We start from the raw sequence: 22,800 nt of genomic DNA, 5'->3' as shown, positions 1-22,800 counted from the left end.
AGCATAGGGAGTCTCTGAGTGATAAATCTATCCCTCCAGCACGTCCTATTTATGTCCGTGCTAAGGTTTAAGTCACTTGCTCTAGTGGTTTTGGTGGATTTGGATTTTTTGAGGTGGAGCATGTCCATTAATTCCAGGTTGGACATGGCCTTGTATGTCAGGCACATGTCACCTCTGAGCAGATGGTATGCGACTGAATAGAGCTGGAGTTTCTTCAATCTGGCAGCATATGACAGATTTTGGAGTCCCTTTATCCTTTTGGTGAGGAACTTTTGGGGTCTCTCCACTTGCTGCAGATGTCGGGTGAGATACATCCCGAATGGGGCATTGTACTCGATCATTGGTCTGATAAGTGAAGAGTACAGGGGAACAATGACCTCACTAGATCTGGATGTGAATCCCTTCATGATCAGGTGGGCAATGTAGAAGGTCTTTCTAACCACTTTAGCAACGTGAGTGTCAAAGAAAGGCCACTGTCAACCTGGGTCCCCAGGTCCCTGATAACCTCTTCTGTGCTTAGTGGATTGCCACCTATATGGTAGCTTGGGGTTACCTTGTTTTCCTGAAGGGTATGACTATACATTTTTTGGCGTTTAACTTCAGGCCATGGCTCTGGCACCAGCTATCTGTTTCCGTGAGTCCCTTCTGAAGGATATCCGTGTCCGATGCACTTTCCACTATGGCGCCCAGTTTGCAGTCGTCTGCAAACTTTGTCAGCCAAAGTCCTCCCATGTTGGCCTGTACTTCTGAGAAGTAGATGCCGAACAATAGAGGGCCAAGGACCGAGCCCTGTGGGACACCTCTTGTGACCGGCTTGGAGTCTGACATAGCGCCAGCAACTCTAACCCTGTGGGTTCTGTTCTTAAGCCAGTTTGCAACCCATCTTGTGACATATGGGTTTACATTTAAGCTGGTAGGTTTTTCTACAATACCCGAGTGGGGTATTGTATTGAAAGCCTTTGCAAGGTCAAGGTAGGCTGTATGGACTGCCTTTCCCTCATCAGTGGCCTTGGTGACTGTTTCGAAGAAGTCAACCAAGTTCAAAAGGCATGATCTTCCCTTGACGAAGCCAAAAGTACAGTTTTGTACCTACCATAAATGTAGATGTTCGAGGATTCCATTGCTGCAGTCCTTACTATTGGGTATAGTCCGCATCCAGTCGGCCCGAATACCAGTTATAAGGCTGACGTCGGTCAGGGCGCATTAGACTGACGTCAGTACGTCAGGGTACTAATGCGCATGACCGGCGTCATATCCTCAGTCTTTTCTTGCCCCAGATGTCAGAAGACCCTAAAAAGACAAGGCCCAAAATACCTGCACCAAAACATGAACAATATATACAAAAATATAAGCAGGTAAACTCACCTACACAACCACCCCTAAACACAGAGGGGAAGGAGGGAGGATAAATTGGACTGCAGCAATGGAATCCTCGAACATCTACATTTATGGTAGGTACAAAACTGTACTATGTTCTTCGTTTTCCATTGCTGCAGTCCTTACTATTGGGTAGAATCCCAAAGCAGAGGTAAGGGAGGCTGGCAAATCATAAAGAAGCAGGAGCTGACAACATGCCTTGCAAAACAGCTGTGGCAAAACCAGCCCTAGACTTAGAGTAGATAGGAAGGTGATAATGCTTAGAGAAAGTATGCACTGAACTCCAAGTAGCTGCTTCCAAAATATCCTTAGTTGCCACCCCCCGTAGAAATGCTGTTGAAGTGGCAGTAGCCCTAGTGGAATGAGGCCTAATCCCAGCAGGAATCTCCTTGCCATGATGGGAATAACAAAATGCAATGCAAAAGCCAATCCACCTAGAAATAGTTTGTTTTGACACAGGCTTGCCCTGCGAACTCAAAGCAAAAGAAACAAACAACTGCTGAGACTGCCCAAAATCCTTAGTCCTGCTTAAGTAATAACGCAATTGCCTGTGTACATCTAAAGTATGCAAAATCTTTTCCCCTTTATTTTGGGGGTCTGCATAAAAAGTAGGCAAATGAATAGTTTGGTTTAAAGCCACACTAGAAACCACCTTAGGCATAAAGGAAGGATTAGTACGTAATGATACCCTATCCTTATGGAAAATCAAAAGGGCTCGACTGCCATAAGGGCCTGCAACTCAGACACCCTTCTTGCAGAAGTAATAGCCAACAAAAAAGCAGTCTTCCATGACAAATATTTCAATTCAGCAGTAGCCGCAGGCTCAAAAGGTTGTAGAGTAAGTTTTTCCAACACAAAATTGAGATCCCAAGCAGGAGTAGGAGCTCTACGTGGGGGTCTTATATTTTTTTGCCCCTCTAAGAAACTGCTTGAACAAAGGATGCGAAAACAATGGTGGGTCACAATCATAGTGAGCTGAGATTGCTGCAGCATGAATCTTAATGGAAGAGAAGGACAGACCCTTGTCCAGTAACTCAGTAAGATATTGAAGAGCCATACTCAAATTAGGCTCAGAAATCTCCAAATTCTTTGCTTTACTCCAAAATAAAAATCTCTTCCATTTTTCTGCGTACACTTTCCTTGTACTAGGTCTTCTAGCTTCCATAATCACATTTAAAACTTGTTGAGGAAGTTGAGACCTGCTGTGTTTCAACACAGAATATGCCAGGCTGTCAGATGAAGAGAGTGAAGCTTGACATTGAGCAGATGACCGTCCTTCTGGGATAACAGATGTGGAATCAAAGGTAAAGGCCATGGAGGCTTCTTTACCAGACTCCGTAGTAGAGGGTACCAGTGTTGCCGAGGCCAATCTGGAGCTATCAAAATCATCCTTGGCCTGTCCTGTCTGACCTTTAACAGTACCTTTGGAAGAAGAGGCAGAGGTGGAAAGGCATACACATGAAGGTTTGTCCAACTGAAAGACAGAGCATCCACTTTCCAAGCTGTGTGATGAAACCCCTTTGTGCAAAACTGTGGCAGCTGGTGGTTTAGTGGAGAAGCGAACAGATCTATGTCTGGAGTTCCCCATGACACTGTCAATTTCTGAAATACATGAAGATCCAGTTTCCACTCGTGGGGATCCATGATTTGTCTGCTTAACACATCTGCTAAGGAGTTCTGTGCTCCTGGCAGAAACCTTGCCTGAAGAGTTAGGTGCAAGCGTAGCGCAGTCTCCCATAAAATCATTGCTTGCCTGCATAGAGGATAAGAATGTGTTCCCCTTGTTTGTTGATGTACCACATGACAGTTGTGTTGTCTGTTAGAATCAACACCTGCCCTGGAAGAAGTAACTCCTTGAAAGCCAGTAATGCGAACTGGACTGCTAACATCTCCTTCATGTTGATATGTAGATGCTGTAGTCTGGCAGGCCACTTGTCTTGTATCCACTTTCCATTTAGATGAGCTCCCCAAGCAATGTCCGAGGCATCTGTCGGTAAAATCTGACTCGCCTCTGGCCGGGTCACAGAGAGTCCCTTGTTTAGGTGACATTCCTGAGCCCACCACAAAAATTCTCTTTGAAGGCAAGGTATTATTTGAATGACAGTGTCTAAATCCTGGCAGTGCTGTGTCCATACATTTTGAGATACCATTGTAACTTCCTCATATGCAGTTTGGCATTGGGAAGCACCAGAATACAAGATGCCATGAACCCTAATGCTTGAAGGACTGTCTTTGCAGTCAGCACGGACTGATGAGATAGTTGATGGAAGTAAAGTGATAGACTCTTTTGTTTGTCCGGGGTTAAAAAGGCCATCTGGGCTGCTGTATTCAGTCTCACACCCAGAAAGCACATGTCTTGAGAGGGTACTAGACTGGACTTTATTTCGTTCACAGAATACCCTAGGCATCTTAGCACTGCTATAACATATTCCAGATGCTGTAGAAGGTCTTCCTTTTCTTGAGCCAGAATCAGGCAGTCGTCTAAATAAGGATAGATTTGAAGTCCTTGTAGCCTGAAGTAAGCTATCACTGGAGCCAGAACCTTTGTGAATACTCTGGGCACAGTAGATAAGCCAAAGGGCAATGCAGAGAACTGATAATGAGAATCTCCAGCTCGAAACCGCAGATACTTCCTGTAACTTAGCCTGATAGGCACATGAAGGTAAGCTTCCTTGAGATCTAAAGTTACCATCCAGTGATCTTTGCCCAGCAGGGGTAAAAGCTGTTGTAACGTCAACATCTTGAACTTGGGAATGTCCAGATAAGTGTTGAGGAGAGATAAATCCAAAATTGGTCTCCACGTGTTCCCCTTCTTTGGTACTAGGAACATGCGAGAATAAAATCCTAGGCCCCTTTCTGATACAGGGACTGGCTGAATGGCCCCCATTTGGAGTAACTGAGAAACTTGCCTGTGAGCCTCTTTTCTTTGTGGAGGAGGAACGTCTGGCATGCCTTTGAAAGGGGGCATTGTATGGAAATAAAATCTGTAACCGTGGTGAATGATGTCCAACACCCATCTGTCTTGAGTAATTAAATCCCAATTTTCTTTGAAAAGAGACAGTCGTCCTTCCAAAGGAGCTGCCAGACGAGAATCTACTGGCAGCTGAAAAGGCAGGTCATTGGGTCTGTTTACGAAAGGACTGACCCCTGCCCTCACCAGAAGTCTGAGCAGGTGAACTCCCTGTTCTAGGCCTAAAAGAACCTTGAGCCCTGCCCCTACCACGTCTAGACCTACCCCTAGACTGGGAATCATAAGCAGGATATGTCCACCCCTTAGCAGGCCAATTTCTACTAAACTTGGTGGCTGTACCTGCAAAAATCTTTAACAGTTTGCATAGACTTAGCTTTGTCCTCCATTTTCTTTAAAACTGCTTCCACAGGTGAACCAAACAACACATCAGACTGTAAAGGAGCATCCAAAATCCTTGTCTTAACATGCTCAGCCAAATTTTGATCCCTCAACCAGGCATGCCTGCGAAGAACAGAACTAGTGGCAGCCACCCTCGAGGAGGCCTGCACAGCATCAAAACCACATTGCAAAGAATGCTTGCCCACTTGTTCAGACACATAAACTAAATCCAGCAATTCTTTACAATCAATACCTTCCGCCAAAGCATCCACCTTAGATTTCAATTGTGAAAGGAGATAATTTTGATATTTCAGCATGTGAAACTGACAATTCAACGCTCTCATGGCTAGAGTGGAAGAAGTATACACTTTCTTACCCCACCTATCCAACGCCCTTGCCTCTTTGTCAGTGGGAACAGGATTTTTAACCACAGAGGCCTTAACACCTTTAGGCCCCTGAGAAACAGTTTCTGGGTCCGCCCTAGGACTCTTAAACAAATACTTATGAGCTTCGGGCACCCTATAGTACCTATCAGGTTTAACAGGAGCAGGAGGCAAAGAATCAGGGTTCAGGGAAGCCTCTGCAAAAACATCTTCCACCACATTCAACACAGGAGGTATAGCTAAGGGCCTATGCTGGGGTAAAAACAAGAATTCCCTAAGCCTCTTCCTGGAATCAGAGTAATCCTGGCCTTCCCATTTAAAGTGCTCCCTCATGGAATGCAGAGTCTCTGAAAATGAAAAATCCTCAGGAGGAGAAGCCGAAGGAGTGGCATCATCCACATCAGAATCAGAATAATGAGGATACTCCTGCAAATCTTCCGCAGAAGACTCAGAAGCCCCTGAACCCTGTTCAAAACTGTCAAACTCTTAATAGTGCGTTTGTTAAACCTAGCACAAGAGCGGCAACCAACAACGTCGTGCTCAGGCCCTAAACAAGGTATACACAATGTATGGTAATCCCTATGAGGTATTTGTTTCCCACAAGAAATACAGTTATTCACTTTTTCTGACATCCGGTTAAATACTGAGGCAAGAAAAAACCAAAATGTTCCCCAACGGGGTACTTAGCCAACTCTGATTCGGTCTGAAACTCCGGTTTCGGAAATATTTCAGAACGCCAACCTGCACTCGCAAAACTGCTTCTGCATCGGACCACGCGGCAAAAGACTGAGGATATGGCGCGGTCATGCGCGTAGTACCCTGACGTACTGACGTCAGTCTAATGCGCCCTGACCGACGTCAGCCTTATACTCTGGTATTCGGGCCGACTGGATGCGGACTATACCCAATAGTAAGGACTGCAGCAATGGAAAACGAAGAACATCTGGTTCGGGTCCAATGTCTGCAAGTCCCCTATATCTTTGTTTATGAGCTCCATTATGATCCTCTCCATAGCTTTGCAGACTAGACTTGTTAAGCTTATGGGGCGGTAATTACCAGTGTCCGTAGAGGCACCGCCTTTGTGGAGTGGGACCACAGTTGCCGAACGCCACTCCTTAAGCACGTATCCTCTGGTAAGGCTGAGATTAAACAGCTGCCTTATGTGCGGGTTTAATTCCTCATTTAGCTCATGCAGCACACAGCCGGGGACACCATCCGGTCCCATTGATGCTGTGTTTTTAGCTTTAGAGAGAGCAGCTTTCACCTGCGCATTTGAGATGTCTGGGAGGCTACACTCCGCTGGGATAGTTATCTCTCCTTTAGGGGGGGTGAGGGGGGTGAAGTGTGCCCTGAACCTGTCTGCCAGTATGTTGGCAATGTCTGTGGGTTCAGTGATTTTTGTATCATTTTGGACTAATTCTGAGCATATCTGGGAGTTTCCACCCAGGTTCCTAACATAGCTGAAAAAGGCCTTATGATTGTCCTTTGAATCCATGGCAATTTTTCTCTCAAAATTGGCCTTAGTTGATTTTATGAGTGCTCGTATTTTTTTACTAATAATGATCAGGGGTGACTTCCCTTTTATGGATTTTGTTCTATCATGTAATAGCTTTCTCCTCTTATTGTAAAGTTTGTTAATGGCTGGGGTCCACCAGACTGGACGTTTGCCCTTTGTGGAAAGAGTCTTGGTTTTATTTGGGATTGCCTGATCCATGCAGTCCTGGAGGTGTTCATAGAAGAAGACGAATATAAGAAGAAGAAGAAGGTGTTGATATTGTTTCTAGGGCTTTGGCTACAGTCTTAAGAGGATTTGCCTGCATATGCAATCAAAGGTTTTCTGATGATTTAAAGTTAGACATTTTTAATTTCTCCCTTAAGAAGGAGGTTTTATTTGGGCTTTCTGCTATGCAGGTCCTTAAACAGTGAGTTGAGATGAATAAGTTAATGCATAGTGTTTATAGGATTTTTCAGGTTTTCGCCATCCTTTCCCTTCAAATCCTGTACTCCCTTCAAAAGACAAAAAAGCAGGTGATGTCACCTGCAAATAGCAAGACACCTAAAAAGAGATGGATGGAGGAGTCAAATAACAACCCCCCCCCCCAAAAAAGAGCTTTTCCAAAAAAGGGTCAGGTACTAACCTCTAAATGACTATGTCAGAAAGCTGGTCACCTTCCCTCCCTCTCCTTTCCCAGCATCTCTTCCACTTTCTCAGAATCTAGCCCTCAGTGCTCCTTTGTGGCAATAGATTGTCACAGATAAACAAGTTTTGAAGATGATCCAGGAAGGTTACAATTGGTAGTGGAGAGAAAATCTCCCTCCTTTTGGAGGAATCCCTACCCACCCTTCCAGTCAAGCAAATGTATTTCCCCAAGAGCTCCAACACATGTTAGAGAGGCAAGAGTCATAGAGCATGCCCCTACAGAAGAAACAAGCAAAGGCTTTTACTTTTGAATTAGTCTGGTCACAAAGAAGGAGCACGCCCAAAGACTATGTTTTTTTTTTTTCAATCATTTTGTGAAAGCAAAATTAAAGATGTTAGCTCTTGTTCCATCTCAGTGTGTCATGGTAACTTTAGACTTCCAAGCTGCTTGCCATCACATTACAGTAGCAAACAATTTAAAGGTATATCTCAGATTTTGTGTGTCTGGTTATCAGTTCTCTGCATTACCCATTGGGCTGTTCACTGAACCAAGAATGCTTAAGAAATATTTAGCCCCCGTGATGGCCCATTGCAGATTGCAGGGTATCGACATTTTTTGTTATTTAGATGGCTTGCTTATCTGTGCATTCATTTTTCAAATGTCAGAAATAATTAACAAATGTTTCTTTTCTCCTAAAACTTCTGGGATTCCAGACAAAGGTGCAAAAATGCCCCCTCGTGCCTTCACAGAGGATTGTGTTTTTAGGTTGCCTGACAGAAACTGTGATGGAAAAAAACTTTCCTTCCTCAAGAGAAAGTAGATTTGTATTTGGAAATCTACCTGAACTTTAATTGTCAGTCTCAGGCTGCTGCCAGAGAATTTCTCAGTATAATAGACCTCATGGTTTCTATAGTTCTCATAACTCCCTTTGCCAGACTATATGTGAGAAAGATTCAGTGGCACCTGAAGAATATGTGGACACAACATTCTCATTTTCTGGAGATTCATATCCCAGTCTTGGGCTTTATAAAGTCAGAACTGCAGGTTTGGAGAAAGTCTCATGAGTGGAAGCCCAGTGAAGAGATCTTTCAGAAACTAATTTCAGATGTGTGGGAATGCTTCATGCAGAGCCGTTTATCTCCTTTCAAAACAGACAGCTAAGCAAATGTTGTTCCAGAACTCCTTGCACAAGTCTGAAGAACAGAAGGTCTATTATTCCCATGGATGGATGATTCCATATGTATTTCCATCCTTTCCAGTGATCTCCAGGATAGTTCTGAAGATTCAGAAAGATACTCCAAAATCATTTCAGTGACTCCCTTCAGGCACAGCCAAAACTGGTTCTCCCTTCTTACACACTTGGTCAGGGGCAACACTATACGCTTCCTCACAGATTGGATCTACTCACACAAGACAGGGTGAGTTTGATATACCATGACCTCAAACAACTTCAACTGACTGTCTGTATGATTCAGTTTTGATAACTTTTAGGCACCTTTTTCATGAGGACCTGCAACAGGTACTGAAGGAGGCATGCTACTAGAAAATACTGTATTTGCAAGTGGAAGGGATTTTCTAGTTGGTGCTTAGCCAATAACCAGGAGCCTATCAGGGACGTTATAAAACTTTGTCTCATTTACTATCCTCTTGCCTCTCATATTTCTTATAAAGGTTCATGTTGTGGCCATTTCAGCTTCTCTACCCATGGATCCCCCTCTTTTCTCTGTGTTTATAGTAAAACAGTCTATGAAAGGAGCTTTACATCTGAGACCTCCTTGTAAACAGGTTCCTCCTGCTTGGGATCTCAATTTTGTGTTGGAGAAATTTACTATGTTACCATCTGAACTTGTTTGTTTATCTGATTTGAGGTTCCTCACTTGGAAAACTGTTCCTGTCATTGCTCTGACATCTGCAAGAAAATAATCTGTGTTACAGGCCCTCATGGTGGGAGAACAATCAACAGAACATGCTGGAGGGACAGATTCATAACCCAGAGACTGCCCATGCTCTGGAATAGACTTCCCATACATGTCAAGCAGAGCATCTTGTTGGCCGTCTTCAAGAGAAGTCTTGATGAGTGGATGAGAAATAGAAAGTTCACCCCAGGGATCACTCCAGTAGCTCTACTTGATAGAGGGACTGGGAGTTAACGTCGGGTGGCACAATGCCAGGGCACTTCTATGGGCTAGACTTGTAAAGACTCCAGGGCCATTAGCCTAGTACACACCTATGAACCTATGAGAACCCTATCTGGTATTCCATACAGATTGGGTTACTCTACACACAAACCCCTCATTCATGCCCAAGGCTGCTTCAGAATTCACATTGAATCAAGCCATCAACCTCCCTGTTTTCTATCCAGATCCTCCCAAAAACAGAGAAAAGATTCTTCATTCTCGTGATGTACATAGGCAACTCAGGAACGCTGACCAGGTATTTATTTTCTATTCCAGGACTCAGAAAGGTCAACTAATGTCTAAACAGACTGTTTGTAGTTCATTGCTCTCTGTTGTTGTGTGTTCTGTTTCTTTCACTGTGGCACAACTATCCAAGGCAATGTTAAAGGTGCATTCCACTAGAGCTTTAGCTTCTACAATGTATACTGGAAAGGGTGGACTCTGGAAACATTGTAGAGCAGCAACTTGGTCCTCTATTCATACATTTATAGAGCACTAAAAACTGATTCCTTTTCTAGGTCCAGAGCAAGCTCTGCCATGACCATTCTCCTGAGAACTCCTGGGCCAATATTCTTACACTTCCCAGATTGGATAGGTTATATTATTCTACCCATAAGCTACTGCAGCAGTGGGATATAAAGTTTTGATTTTTGTTTATATCTTTGTTAAATTTGTGATGAATTACCATTTTTGGTTATGGTCAAGAAAGTCCTAAAGATTTTTAGTTACTCTGGCTGCTTATACAGTTCCCTCCAGAAAGGCTTAGTCTATAGGCTGCCAGAGTGATAGTGTGGGAGGTGGTGAAAGCTTTCCAAAGCTGACTGGTTGCTGTATCTTTGGTAGGATACAACCCATAGGCTACTTTTGCAGTGAAGAATTTGGATATCTACTGGTATGGGAAAATGCAACTTACATAATTGTACTTTTTCTCCTACATCTTTGCCTGTTCCTCCTCATTCCTGCCAGGTCACCATTTTGGCTGTGGTATTTCTCATTTAGTCATCTGTGCTTCTGTTGACTTCTTCAGTGCAATTTGTCATGATTTATGTTGGCAGGTATACTCAATTTTCAATAGATTTATTTAACTGGATAAGGACAAGGTTTCTGGTTTCAGGAAATGTGGACATAAAATTTCCCCTTAGGATACCATTGCTTTAAATACAGTGTGTGTGGGGGTGGAACCATTAGATTACAACTGTAATAGCTGTTAAACTTCTCCTCAAACTGTTGAAAACCAGCACAAGTGCTCCATCAGTTGACAAGTGATGTTACTTAATATTCTATAGACATATCTTAGTTAGAAGAGGTGTTAATTAAGGGTCAGTCATTTATACAGTAAGTAGCTTCCCTTCCAAAAGAATCTCTTCAGATACTTAAAATCTAGAACTTCTTCAGGAATGCCCATGCTCTCTTCCAGGTCCTCCTGCAATCCTTCTTTACATGTTATTGACAAGATGATGAGGACATTGGCCAAGGCATAAATTGAGGCAGAAGTCCTTTCTTCCTTCTCTATATCTATGGTGGCATGAGAGGGTCCTGGCATCTCATCTTCTCTGATAGTTAGGCCCATTATTAATGCCAGATTTATTGGAGTCAGTTCAGTTGCCATCAGCTTCAGCACTGACACCAAGTATAACCTTGCCTCTTGATGCCAAAAATCACTAGGGACCAGAGATTCAATACCAGAGAGCCAGTGCCAGCCTTGGCTGTGATTCACATGAGGCCACTGTTCATGAAGACCAGTTTGGAGTTTGAGCATTGATGCTGTCTTCTTCTTCAACTCTGGGTTTATTGCTGAGATGTAACTGCCTCAGACTTGAGATTCTTTTGGTGCCTAGTCTATTCACCACCAGGTTTTTGTCTGCGTGACACCTTTGGCTGTAATAACTGAGGACTGAAAATGTTTCAGATGCAACTTTCTGTCTTGATAGATAACCCACTGAAGCCAACACAGACATCTGCTCCACCCATTCATATCTCTGTCTCTTCCTGTCTCTCCCTCTCTCTCTCTCCCTCTCTCTCTGCAGAGGGAAAGAGGAGTGGAAAGTGGCTGCAAAGACAGAACAGAAGCACCTAACTCTGATTTCTGTTCCTTATGCTTGGATAAGGCCATCTTGAGTGTACCCAAAATGAGGAAGTCATTAATATTAGTAATCTATTTGTGTGATTACTGTATAATGCAGTCGATGGAGCAGCCAGTGACTGGATTGGAAATTGTTGCACAACACCACACCTGGTTCAGACACTGTAACTTTGGGGTGAATTTCAACTTTGGGGTGAATTTCAAGTCTTCCTATACTTATGGTGCATATTACAGTTTATCTTATTTGGGACACAAGTGAAAGACAAGCTGCATAAGAGTGAACAGGAAAGAAAGCTTGCATCTGTTTATGTAACATTTTCCACAATGGAGAACCTTTTTCTCAACAGAGGAGTGTTCAAAACTTGTGGTTTAGGAAGGAACAACAGCTCCCACTTGAGCAACATTCTGACAAATAACAGAAGAGACAGAGATTTCCAGAACAGACACCATCCCAGATGCAGTATTTGCTGTATTCCTTGTGAGGTCAGCTGCAGAATTCATGGGGGCTTGCCTGACTGTCCCACTCAATAGACAGTCACTCCTTCACTTTCCTGCATGGGAAACAATCAATCAGGACAGTTGAAGCAGAAAGATAGCATTTAAAAGCTACATCATACCATTGGCATCCCCTGCCAGGAATGCCTCAAGGCCCCTTCCAACAATAGATGGGCTAGAGGTACAGAGTCTGCTAATAAAAAGAGCCATCAAAGATGTCCCACAAGACCAGGGAGGATTCGTGTCTTTTCAAGATTTGTTTAGTTCCCAAGATGAAAGACAGCTAATCAGCCTATTTTTTTGACACACAAACTTTTATTATATTTTCTAACAATGCAAACAGCTCTTGTAACACTAATACAACAACAAACTAGAATGTGATGCCCCAGCACTGGCCCAGAAATCAAGGAACGTCAGTCCTCACCACTGGCAACAGCGAGGGACATGCACACTGGGAGGATGACAAATACACACGCAGTAAACTTCAATTTCCCTTAAGAGTACACAGAGATCACAGTCAGTCTGGAGCTGGTTTCTCTCCCTTTCTCCAGATCCTCAGTAAGACTCCCCACTGGCACAGTAATAGGGCTGATATCTCAGCTGAGTGGCCAAGCCAAAACCTCCAGCACCCGCTCTGTCCGACCAGTGCTTCGTGTCCCCGCCCACGTAGATGACACACACACACACACACACACACACACACACACACACACACACACACACACACACACACACACACCTGGGAAAGGCTGGCACAGATTTACTAGCTATGCTCCCTTCTGCCCAGAGTATAACGTAGTTCTGACTGCCACCAGCCACTCTTTATCAGCTACTTTAAGGCCCTTACCAAATGGTGTCCAATCCTATTGTGTAATGTTACTATTAATCCAAATGTAGTCTGACCATTGACAAGGCTATTTAGGAGCGGCCTTTACAGTGTCACCAAATATATATATATATATATATATATATATATATATATATATATATATATATATATACAAGTAGTCTAAGAGCTTAAATATCTCTAAATATACCAGACAATTAAAAGGTTTAATTATATTTAATAATAAATAATAAAAGAACAAGAAAATAAAAAATAATCACAGTAACTTCAGAGTTCAAAACCACAGGAAATATTTAAAACAACATTGCAGGACAGTCTCAAATAAATACAGAAAACATGTAAACCAATCGTTACTATATTCCTTACTGAATCTATAAGAAATTACTGTACCCTAGACTTACTTACTCATTGAAAGGCAAGTGTGGTGAATGAATCTTCTAGCCGATGCTGTCAGTCAAGACAGATACAAAATGCCCTCCCTCTCTCTCTCAGAGAGTTCTTAAATTAATATCAAATATTACTGCTGTTAGCTTGGATGACATTACTTTTTATCACCTGACTTTAGTTCCCAGGCTAAACCCCCATTGTCAGAAACTACCAACATTTCAGCAAATCCCTGTGAAAAATACATACCTCTCACATTTTTGCAACTGCTGGAAGACATAAAACAATAAAACACTTACAAAACAATGCAGACGGCACCCTAGTTCTAGACATCTTGTCTCCTTGCTGCATTGAAACTAATTTGTATAGCACAATCATAAAACAATTTAATTTCAACTATTTTCTTAAAGTTTTGCAAGTTAACCCTCTATGTTGTAGTTCCCACTGTTAAAAGGGTCTGTATTATCTAATCGACCACTTAGCTTGTCGAACGACTAAACGTTGGCAGCTAAGTGTCAAAAACTTAGAATCTCGAATGGCCAGGTAAGCAAATTCTTTCATTGGGAAAGAATTTGCTTGGCCATGCCACACTAACATAAACTTCTAAGCCGTAAGAATGTAGGGGGCTCCCCCCCCATGATGTGGGCTGCTGTGCCCCCCACACCCCCCCTAACTAAATATACCAACTTTGAGATCGCTCTACATTGGGGAAAGGGCAAACTCCCAATAATTGCAGTTGAGTATTCTGCATTTGAGGACATCACAGAGGTCAACCCATTCAATGTGCAATGAATGAGCCTCACCCTGGGAAAACCACTTTCTTGATTGTGGTATCTCCCCTGCAAGGTAAGTATGGCTAAGCAAATTCTTTCCCTTCAGTAACCATTCCAACAAGTTGGGAGTATATGTTGCATAAACTTGATTTACACAGACAACTCAGATTTTATTTAGATAGAACCAAAGAATTCAGAAAATCAGAACAACTTTTTGTCTTTCATTCAGATACCAAAAAAGGGCAACCAATGTCAAAAGTCACTCTTTCCAAATAGTTAACAGATTGTATAAAATTCACATATTCATTAATGAACCAACCGCTAGAACATAAAGTGAATGTGCACTCCACAAGGGCTGTTTCTACTTCTTCAGCTTACATGGTTAGACTGCCGTTAGACACAATATGTGTAGCTGTCACTTGGTCAAACCACATACCTTCATTATGCATTACAAAGCAGATAGGGCCTCTAGGGACAGTGATTCCTTTGGTTCCACTATCCTCAGGAATATACTCCCGTGAGCCACCCAGGATAAATGGTGCTTGGGATGTATCCATTTGTAAGAATGAATGGCGAGATTGAACAACTTCACATAAAGAAGTTATGTACTCACCATAACGTTCCATGTGAGTTGTTCATCTTGCCTTCATTCTTACATTCCCTCCCTCCTACCCCCTCCAGGTTTCTCGAAGAACGAGTAAGAGATTTGAGGTCTGGTGGGTCTTTGTATAGGATTTCTTACTCTGGCTGGAGTTATGCTCGTGTTACTTATGTTGTATATATTGGGATCAGCAAACTAGATCTGAGGTGAGGCAGAGAGTATCTAAACTGAGGAGATATGCTGCAAATGGATTTACCTCATGCTACATCCATTCCTCCTATTATTTCAGCCTTGGAGAATATGTTAAATGCTGCCCACAATAAGCCTGATCCCCTGCCTTCAGTACCTAAATATGTCTTAGAATTTTTTAATACCAGCCCTTCCCCAGTGAACAAAAGGTAAGCTTTTAGACAGGTTTCACAAAAGAATTTCCTTCTTCCAATTTATTTTGTCAGATGTTTGACAGTTGTGGGATTGTTGTCACCCTTCCTAGAGAAGGTAGGTCCTGTCTGAATCCTATTTCTTAAATGTTTTCAGATATCTAAAATGACTTGAACAGTGTGTTTGATTGTGCAAATACTATGTCTAGGGCCACTACTTCTGCTACTGTTTTGCAAAGGTATGCCTGGGCACATACCCCAAATTTTTTATGTTGAGGTAAAGTCTGAGAGTTTAAACTCTGCTTTAGACAAGAAGGTTTTGTTTAGCTCTGCTGTTACTCAGGTTATCAAATATAATGACAAAGGAAAATTAATTCAGAGAGTTACTAACATTTTTCAAGCCCCACATAATAAATCTTATTGTCTTTTTTTGTTTTTGTTTTTGTTTTTAAGTCATAATAATGAGTCCCTACCATCTTCTGGCAAATTGGGAACAAAAAAGATATGACGGAAGGGGAACAGTAAAAAACACAGTGATCCCATCAAAAAAAGGGACAGACTAGACCTTCTGGAATGACTATGGCAGCATCCCCCCTTCCTCCCCATCCTGACTAGCTCGTAATCCTTCCCTTTGGCAACAGATTTTTTCTGACTCTTGGGTACAATTAGTTCAAGAGGGTTACAGTTGGCACTGCTTATCATCACATCACTATTCATCCAGACTTCAGACATTTCTTAAGGTTTTGTGTGTCTAGATCACATTATCAGTTCTCTGCCTTACCCCATGGACTATCCACTGCACCTAGAATGTTCACAAACTGTCTAGATCCAGTTATAGATCAATGCAAGTTACAGAGTATCCTTGTTTTCCATATTTAGATGACTTAATTATCTTTTCAGAGTCTATTTCAAAGTGTCAGGAATCTATCTGTTGGGTAAGAGATGTAGTACTCAATCTGAGATTCCAAGAGAACATTCAAAAGTCTGTCTTGACTCCTTCACACAGGATTATGCTCTTGGGATGTCAACTAGACACCTCAGTTCAAAGATTTTTTTCCACATGTAAAAGTAGATCTTTATGTACATCTGTTTATAAGGTCTTCTGCCCAGACTTTGATCAGTGCGAAGGAATACCTCAGGATTGTGGGTCTCTTGGTATCTATAATTCTCATGATGCCCTTGACAAGATTCCACATTATAAAGTTACAGTGATATCTGAAGTGCCTTTGGTCTGAGCATCAACATCCTTTGTCTTTGCCAATCCCAGTGCTGAGGTTGTCAGAAGAGAAATCTTTTAGTAGAGACAACAGATATCCTTAAATTCAGGTCTCTCCTTCTCCATCCCTCCCTTCTCCAAAGCTGTCAGTCACCACATAAGCTTAGGACTTTGCTTGAGGTGCAGTTTCTAGTGGGATAAAAGTGCATGGGGTGTGGGACACCAAGGAGAGATGCAAGCATATAAATATCAAGGAGATGCTTGGCCTGATCAAGACACTCAACTCTGAGCAATCATTGGTCCACAGGAACTCTTCAAGCTGTTACAGACAATACCATGGTCATGTGGTACATCAACAAAAAAGAAGGAACCAGGTCATACCACCTTTGCAGTTTAGCCATGTAAGGTTGGGATATAACTTCACGGCACAATTTCACTCTACAGGCATCCTTCATTCTGTCAGAGCAAAACTGTCTGGCAGACAAGTTGAGTAGGACCAGGGCAGACCCTCACGGCACAATTTCACTCTACAGGCATCCTTCATTCTGTCAGAGCAAAACTGTCTGGCAGACAAGTTGAGTAGGACCAGGGCAGACCCTCACAAATGGAAACTATGTCAGAGGATCTTCCCAAATTAGATCTTCAAGTAGAACTCCTCCTTGAAAAATCAACTAGCATGATTCTGCTCCATGACTCTATGCAAGAAGGCCTGGAGGGCAGATCCTTTTTCTTTTCCTGCACAGGAACTTTTCTATATACTTTTCTACCCTTTTCAATAATATCCAGGGTACTTCTGAAGATTCAGAAGGAATCCCCAAAGATCATTTTGTTGACTCCATTCTGGCCAAGGTAACTGTGGTTCTCCCTTTTTTTGGATATGGCCAGGGCAATTACCACAAGCTTCCTCACAAACTGGATTTACTCACACAAGAACAGGGATATTTGATACACTCCAATATCACTCAACTTCAGTTGACTGCCTGGATGATAGGGTCTTAATTCCTTTTAGGCTCCTGTTTACTGAGGAAATGAAAACAAGAAAGCCAGCTACTAGAAAATCATATATTAGCAAATGGAAAAGGTTTAGTTGGTGACAACAACATAAACAGCATGCATTCAGGGCTATTTGTTCTCTGGTTCTGTAGTGTTTGTGTGAATTACTATTCTATGGCCTTTCTTATTTGGGTGTGGGAGGTTGGCATAATAGTAAGGTGTTTACTTTACAAATGCAAGGTGCAGGGTTTGATTCTCACTTGGGGTAACTGGCTAGACTTAAGATAGCCTACAAGGGCAGTTAGCCTAGAACTAAAATATGAAACTATTCCATTATCAAGGTTCATTTATCAGCTATTTCAGCATGTTTGCCCATATAGCCTCCTCTTTCAATGCAGACCCATGTCAAAATGTTCTTGAAAGGGGTTTTGCATAAGAAGCCTCCAAGAAAACCGGTGTCCCATCCTTGGGATCTTAATTTTGTGTCAGCGAAACTAACAGTTGCTCCTTTTAAACCAACTAATTTGGCCAACTTGAGGTTCCTAACATAGAAAACAGTTTTAATTGATTGCTGTGACCTCTGAAGGAAAAGTATCTGAGTTGCAATCTCTTATGGTGAATCAACCCTATATCTTTCTCCATAGGAACAGGGTTTCTTTGAGAACTAATCCTTCCTTTAAAACCTAAATTGGCATCCTGGTTTACTTTATGCCAGACTATCCATCTCCCTATTTTCTTTCCTGAACCTAAAAATGAGGAAGAAAGGATACTCCCTACCATGGATGTCCACAGACAACAGGATAGAATTGTGACCAAACTAAATTTTTCAGATCTTTGGATTAATTATTTTTTCCAAAATGTTTTTATTCATTTTATAACACAATAACTTAACAGGACAGTAACAAGAAAAAAAAAACAAATAAACTATATACAATGTCCATAACAACTAAACAAGCAATATACATAGGAGAACACTTAATATTTCTCTAACAGATTAGACAATTTTGTCCAAGCAATTAAATGATAGGATGTGTTGTTAGTCCTTGCTTTTATTGTAGCAATCTCATTCTTTCAAATGTATTTCACAAGATGAATAAACTCAACTTTAAAGACAGGAGTAGATCGGGATTTCCAATTTTTAGTAACAATTTTCCTTGCTATAGAGAGGATAGATCATAGTAAAAATGTTTGGTTTTTAGGAAAGACTTCAGGAATAGGAACACTGAAAAGGATAAGGGAGTCAAAAGTTATACAGTTGTCATTCCATAGAGCTTTACAAAGATATTTAAAGTCTAACCAAAATGGGGAAATTATTTTGCAATTGACAACCATATGTATACAGTCAGTATCAGGTTGTCCACATCTCCAGCATTTCATTTCATCTTTCTTGTACATTATTGCTAGTCTATGTGAGATGAAAAATTTCAATGTGTATACATACCAGAAAAGGGAAGATGTGGATTTCTTCACCGATTGTAAACAAAGTGTTTCATCTTTTTTTAAGAATACTTGCCTACTAACTTCACTTGAATAATTCCAAAAAAAGAAACATCTGTTTTGCTAAAACCATTGCTGAGAATTTTATAAATAACAGATATGTATGAAGTGTCCTTGGGTGAGCTATTAATAATTGTTGAGATAAATACCAATATTTTTAAGTTACTCTTATTGTATGCCTATAATGAGGGTACAAGCTTAGAATATATAAAATCCTTATAAGTTTGGATGTCCAGCCAATTGCAATTTTGCATACTATATCTGCTGACCAAACAGTCTGGAGAACTTATTTTATTAGCTGAGAGAAATTGATTCCAATATAAATGGGTCACCTTTTTTAAATTCTAATATTTTCTGAGTATCAAAAGCTATCAAACAATCTGTGTAAGCAATACGAAACATGCTCATTAATAAATTCCTAATTGATTAAAAAACATAACCTTTTTAAACAACAGCAATATTTGGTTTATAAGAGGTGTGAGAACATTAATTCTTCATTTCTTGTGAAGGTCAAAGAAAGGATAACCTGTGGTCTTCATTTCTTGTGAAGGTCAAAGAAAGGATAACATGTGTCAAACCAGATTATTTCCAAAATGTTGTATTATTACCTTTTGTTGTACTCACCATAAGAAAACTATTCCAGGCAGAGTCAAGGCTCACTATACCAGGGCCTTGCCTTCATCTATTGCTTTTTGGAAATGTTTGGATTCTAGAAGTATTCTAGAAGCTGCTATTTGGCCCTCTGTACATACTTTTATAAAGCACTATTAGCTTGATTTCTTCTCTAGGTATAGATCAAGCTTTGCTAGGACTATTCTCCTGGGGCTCCTGTACTCTGTTCCTTCCACCTCCTAAATGTAGTTAGTTAAGGCAATCTACCCATATAGCTAAGGCTGCTGCAGCAGTGATCAAGATGATGAATGTAGAACAGTTGTATAAGCTAAACTTACCATAACTGTAGATGTTCAAATGATCAGTGCTGCAGTAGCCACTCCCTCCCTTCATCCCCCTTGATTTTGGTGTTATCTGATGTCTTTTTTTGTCTGCTCCTCAACAGATGATTTACAGATCCAGCCTTGGATCCGACTTTGGCCATATCTAAAGACATGGATCTGTAGGTCAATTTCCTCCTCTTACCCACAATCCTCCTTTGTAATTAGAATTACTTCAGATCTTTTTGCCACTTCAGTGCATGAACGTGTTCCCAGTGTCTCAGGTGTTTGCAGTGACTTTTGGATAAGTGCTGTCTTTATAACTTTTTATAGTTACACCCTTCTCTCCTTCATTCATAACTGCTTATAAAAAAAAAAAAAAAAAACAAAAAAAAAAAAGATTTGTTTGTTTTTTCTGATTTATCCTCCTCATTTGATGTAGGCTTTCTGTACCTGAACTTTTTTTACCTACAGCTACCTGTCTACAGGTACCTTTACATATTGCCATTTTTGGTAATTATGTATTTTTTACCATCATTGGTAACCTCTCTTTCCCACTTTTTCTTCTGCTTTTCCTTTAACCTTTTCTAGGTAAATACAACGTCAGATAAGTCAACCGGTTGTAAAAAATTCATCTCCTGTAGTTGGCTCAGATGTCGGAACTTAAGCACTGGCACTGGATCTGGTTGGCTAGGGTTGACTCAAATGCCCTCTGAGCCATTGCTTCCTCTTGGAGTCTCGACATTGGACAGCTCAACTCCATCTTCTGCCTGGAGGCAGAGTAATGGTGATGCTTTACTTCTCCTAAGTCTTTGGCCTTCGAGATACTAGAGACCAAACTCTGATATCCACCAGAAGGGCATATATATTGCTTGGGCTCTGCTCACTTAAACATTGAATATGAAATATTTGCTGGTTTCAACCACTGTGCCTGGTTGAACAGTACAACATGTTGGTACTAAAGAGTCTTTTATCATGAACCTGTTCAACTTCTTCATCTTCTGCTTCTGCTGGAGCCCCCCCCCCCCTTCTAGAAAGCCTCTCAAGAAGGCCTAAGGGAATTCATCAAGCAAGTGTAAAGACAGCAGGAAACAATCCCCTGATCCTTCTTCCTCTATGGTTTAAGGTTCAACTCCACCTGAAAAGAATTTCCAAATTTCCAAATGACAGATCTGTTAGGGCCTTTGAATTCTGACAAGATCAAAATAAAAATCTCTCATTCACTGCTCCTCCACCTTTACCGCAGAGCTGATTTCTTCTCAGATCCATTCACCCTTCCTCCAAGACTTCAAGAATTTCCAGGCCAGCATCTACCTCTTCATCTCTAAGGTCAGCTTAGAGCTTAATGGAAGCTGATGTGGATAGGATAATGAGGAAGTTTCTCTGGGCCCAGATTCAGTTGGGAGTATACTGGCTCTGTCCCACATTGGACCCATGAGCCTGCTATTGGCCCCTACCCAGTTGTTGATTCCTACTCTGATCTAACCTTCAATTACAGAGCCATCGGACCCACAATCAAATGTTTGCTTACATCAGATCCAAAGGCTTGGCCTTCTTCAGCTCCACTGATGTCTCTAATCTAGTTGGCTCCGATCTCAGAGCCAAAGTGTTGGCGCCAGATCGGGGGGGGGGGGGGTCAGTTTGACTCAAATGCCCTTGGAGCCATCTCTTTGTCTCGAAGCCTTGGCATTGGACAGATGAGCTCTTACGTCTGCCTGGAGGCAGAGTCATGGTGATGCTTTTACTTCTCCTACGTCTTTGAACTTTGAGGTAGTAGAGAGTGCTTACTCCACCTCTGCAAATAAGACATGCTTACCCCCTTTGGGTTCACCCCTTTTGCAACTGTCTGCTGTGGTCTTGGTGCCTATACATCCTGTCATACGGGGGCAGCTGGCCCGTACAAGCCTTGAGGCAGTCCTCATTCCGGACTCAGCTCACACGTCTGAGTCCTCACTGGAACATCCTACTGGGGAGCCCCCTTGGGAGAATACAAGCAGGTACTTAGATTCACCACAAGAATGCCCGACAGAAGATACCAAATCTGATGAGGGGAAAGGGTGCCCTGCGTCTCCCATTGAAGATGTCTCTTTCAGTGAAATACTTGAGCTTTTGAAACAGAAAGGTGTTTGGTCTTCTCACCCATGCTTCCCAAAAGAAACAAGTGTTTCTTGAAGCTTTCAGAGTCAGTTCAGCTATATCCTAGTCACTGTGATTGATGAGATGGTGGACCTCATCTCCTGCTGGGCTCAGAAGGATCCAGATGTAACTGAACCAATTCCTGAAAACCTGACAATTACCTGTTTGCACCTAAGAATTGGGCCTTCTGGAGCAAGGGTCCCACAATAGATGCCATAGGGGTGGCAGCAGCCACCAAGGAAGATCTTGCTGAAAAAAAGTTCTATTGTCCATCACTCCATCAGGGAGTCAAAGGTGCTGGACAGGTTTGGGAAGTGCATGTATGCATAAGTGATCTTTGCCCTCAGATCACTGAACTATTTGGCACATGTCACTAATTTCAGATAGACTTGATCAAAGAATTTTACCATGCCCTCTCTGGGTCAGTATCTGCAGAGGACAAAAAGACTGTTTCTATGCAACTGGCCACACTACAGTCCCTATTGAATGCCTCTATGAGGCTCATTTCCCATGCCTTAGAAAGTGCTTAGAGAGCTGAAGTTTTAGGAATACCTGTGAGGCTGCATGCTTGGATGTGCCTCTGTGACTTTGCAGAGCTTTTCAAGTAATCACTCATTGATGCTTCCTTTAATGGAGCTGTCTTATTTGGCCCCAACATGAAAGAAACCTCGTCCAGGAGTGAACAAGATGGGAAGACCTTATCTGCCATAGGGATTCTTTTTTTATACCTCAAAAAACCCTTTCCCAGAATCAGAGAGGTGGTGGGAAAATGTGGTTCTGGAAGCTGCAAGGCTCTTCCTAGGACTCCTATGCGGACAGATTCCCCCATGGCAAAGGGGGAAACTCTAATAACAGATGATACCCTCATGGCAGAGAAGCCCCAGAAAAATCAGGGTTTTAGAGTTCCCTTCTCTGAGAAACCCTATCAGCACAGCTGAAGGTTTGCCATACTGCTGTGCTCTGGAGGCATTCGGGGGGGGGGGGTCACTTATCCCTGCATTCAAAACCCTTGACAGCCATCACTAAAGACACTTGG

The 22,800-nt window shown here is 42.0% G+C and overlaps 1 protein-coding gene and 1 pseudogene across 9 annotated transcripts in view; one reads left to right on the top strand and one right to left on the bottom strand.

Annotated features, from left to right (window-relative positions):
* Positions 1-22,800, top strand: part of ADGRB1 (adhesion G protein-coupled receptor B1) — a 4,264,735-nt gene that overhangs the window by 2,679,740 nt on the left and 1,562,195 nt on the right. The window lies entirely within an intron of this gene.
* Positions 13,940-14,090, bottom strand: LOC122798961 (annotated as a pseudogene).

Source organism: Protopterus annectens, chromosome 3.part1 (assembly GCF_019279795.1).
Source record: "Protopterus annectens isolate FY-2018-M chromosome 3.part1, PAN1.0, whole genome shotgun sequence".
Classification (NCBI taxonomy): domain Eukaryota; kingdom Metazoa; phylum Chordata; order Ceratodontiformes; family Protopteridae; genus Protopterus; species Protopterus annectens.
The sequence above is the reverse complement of the archived record's forward strand: the minus strand, read 5'-3'. Positions and strand labels throughout refer to the sequence as shown.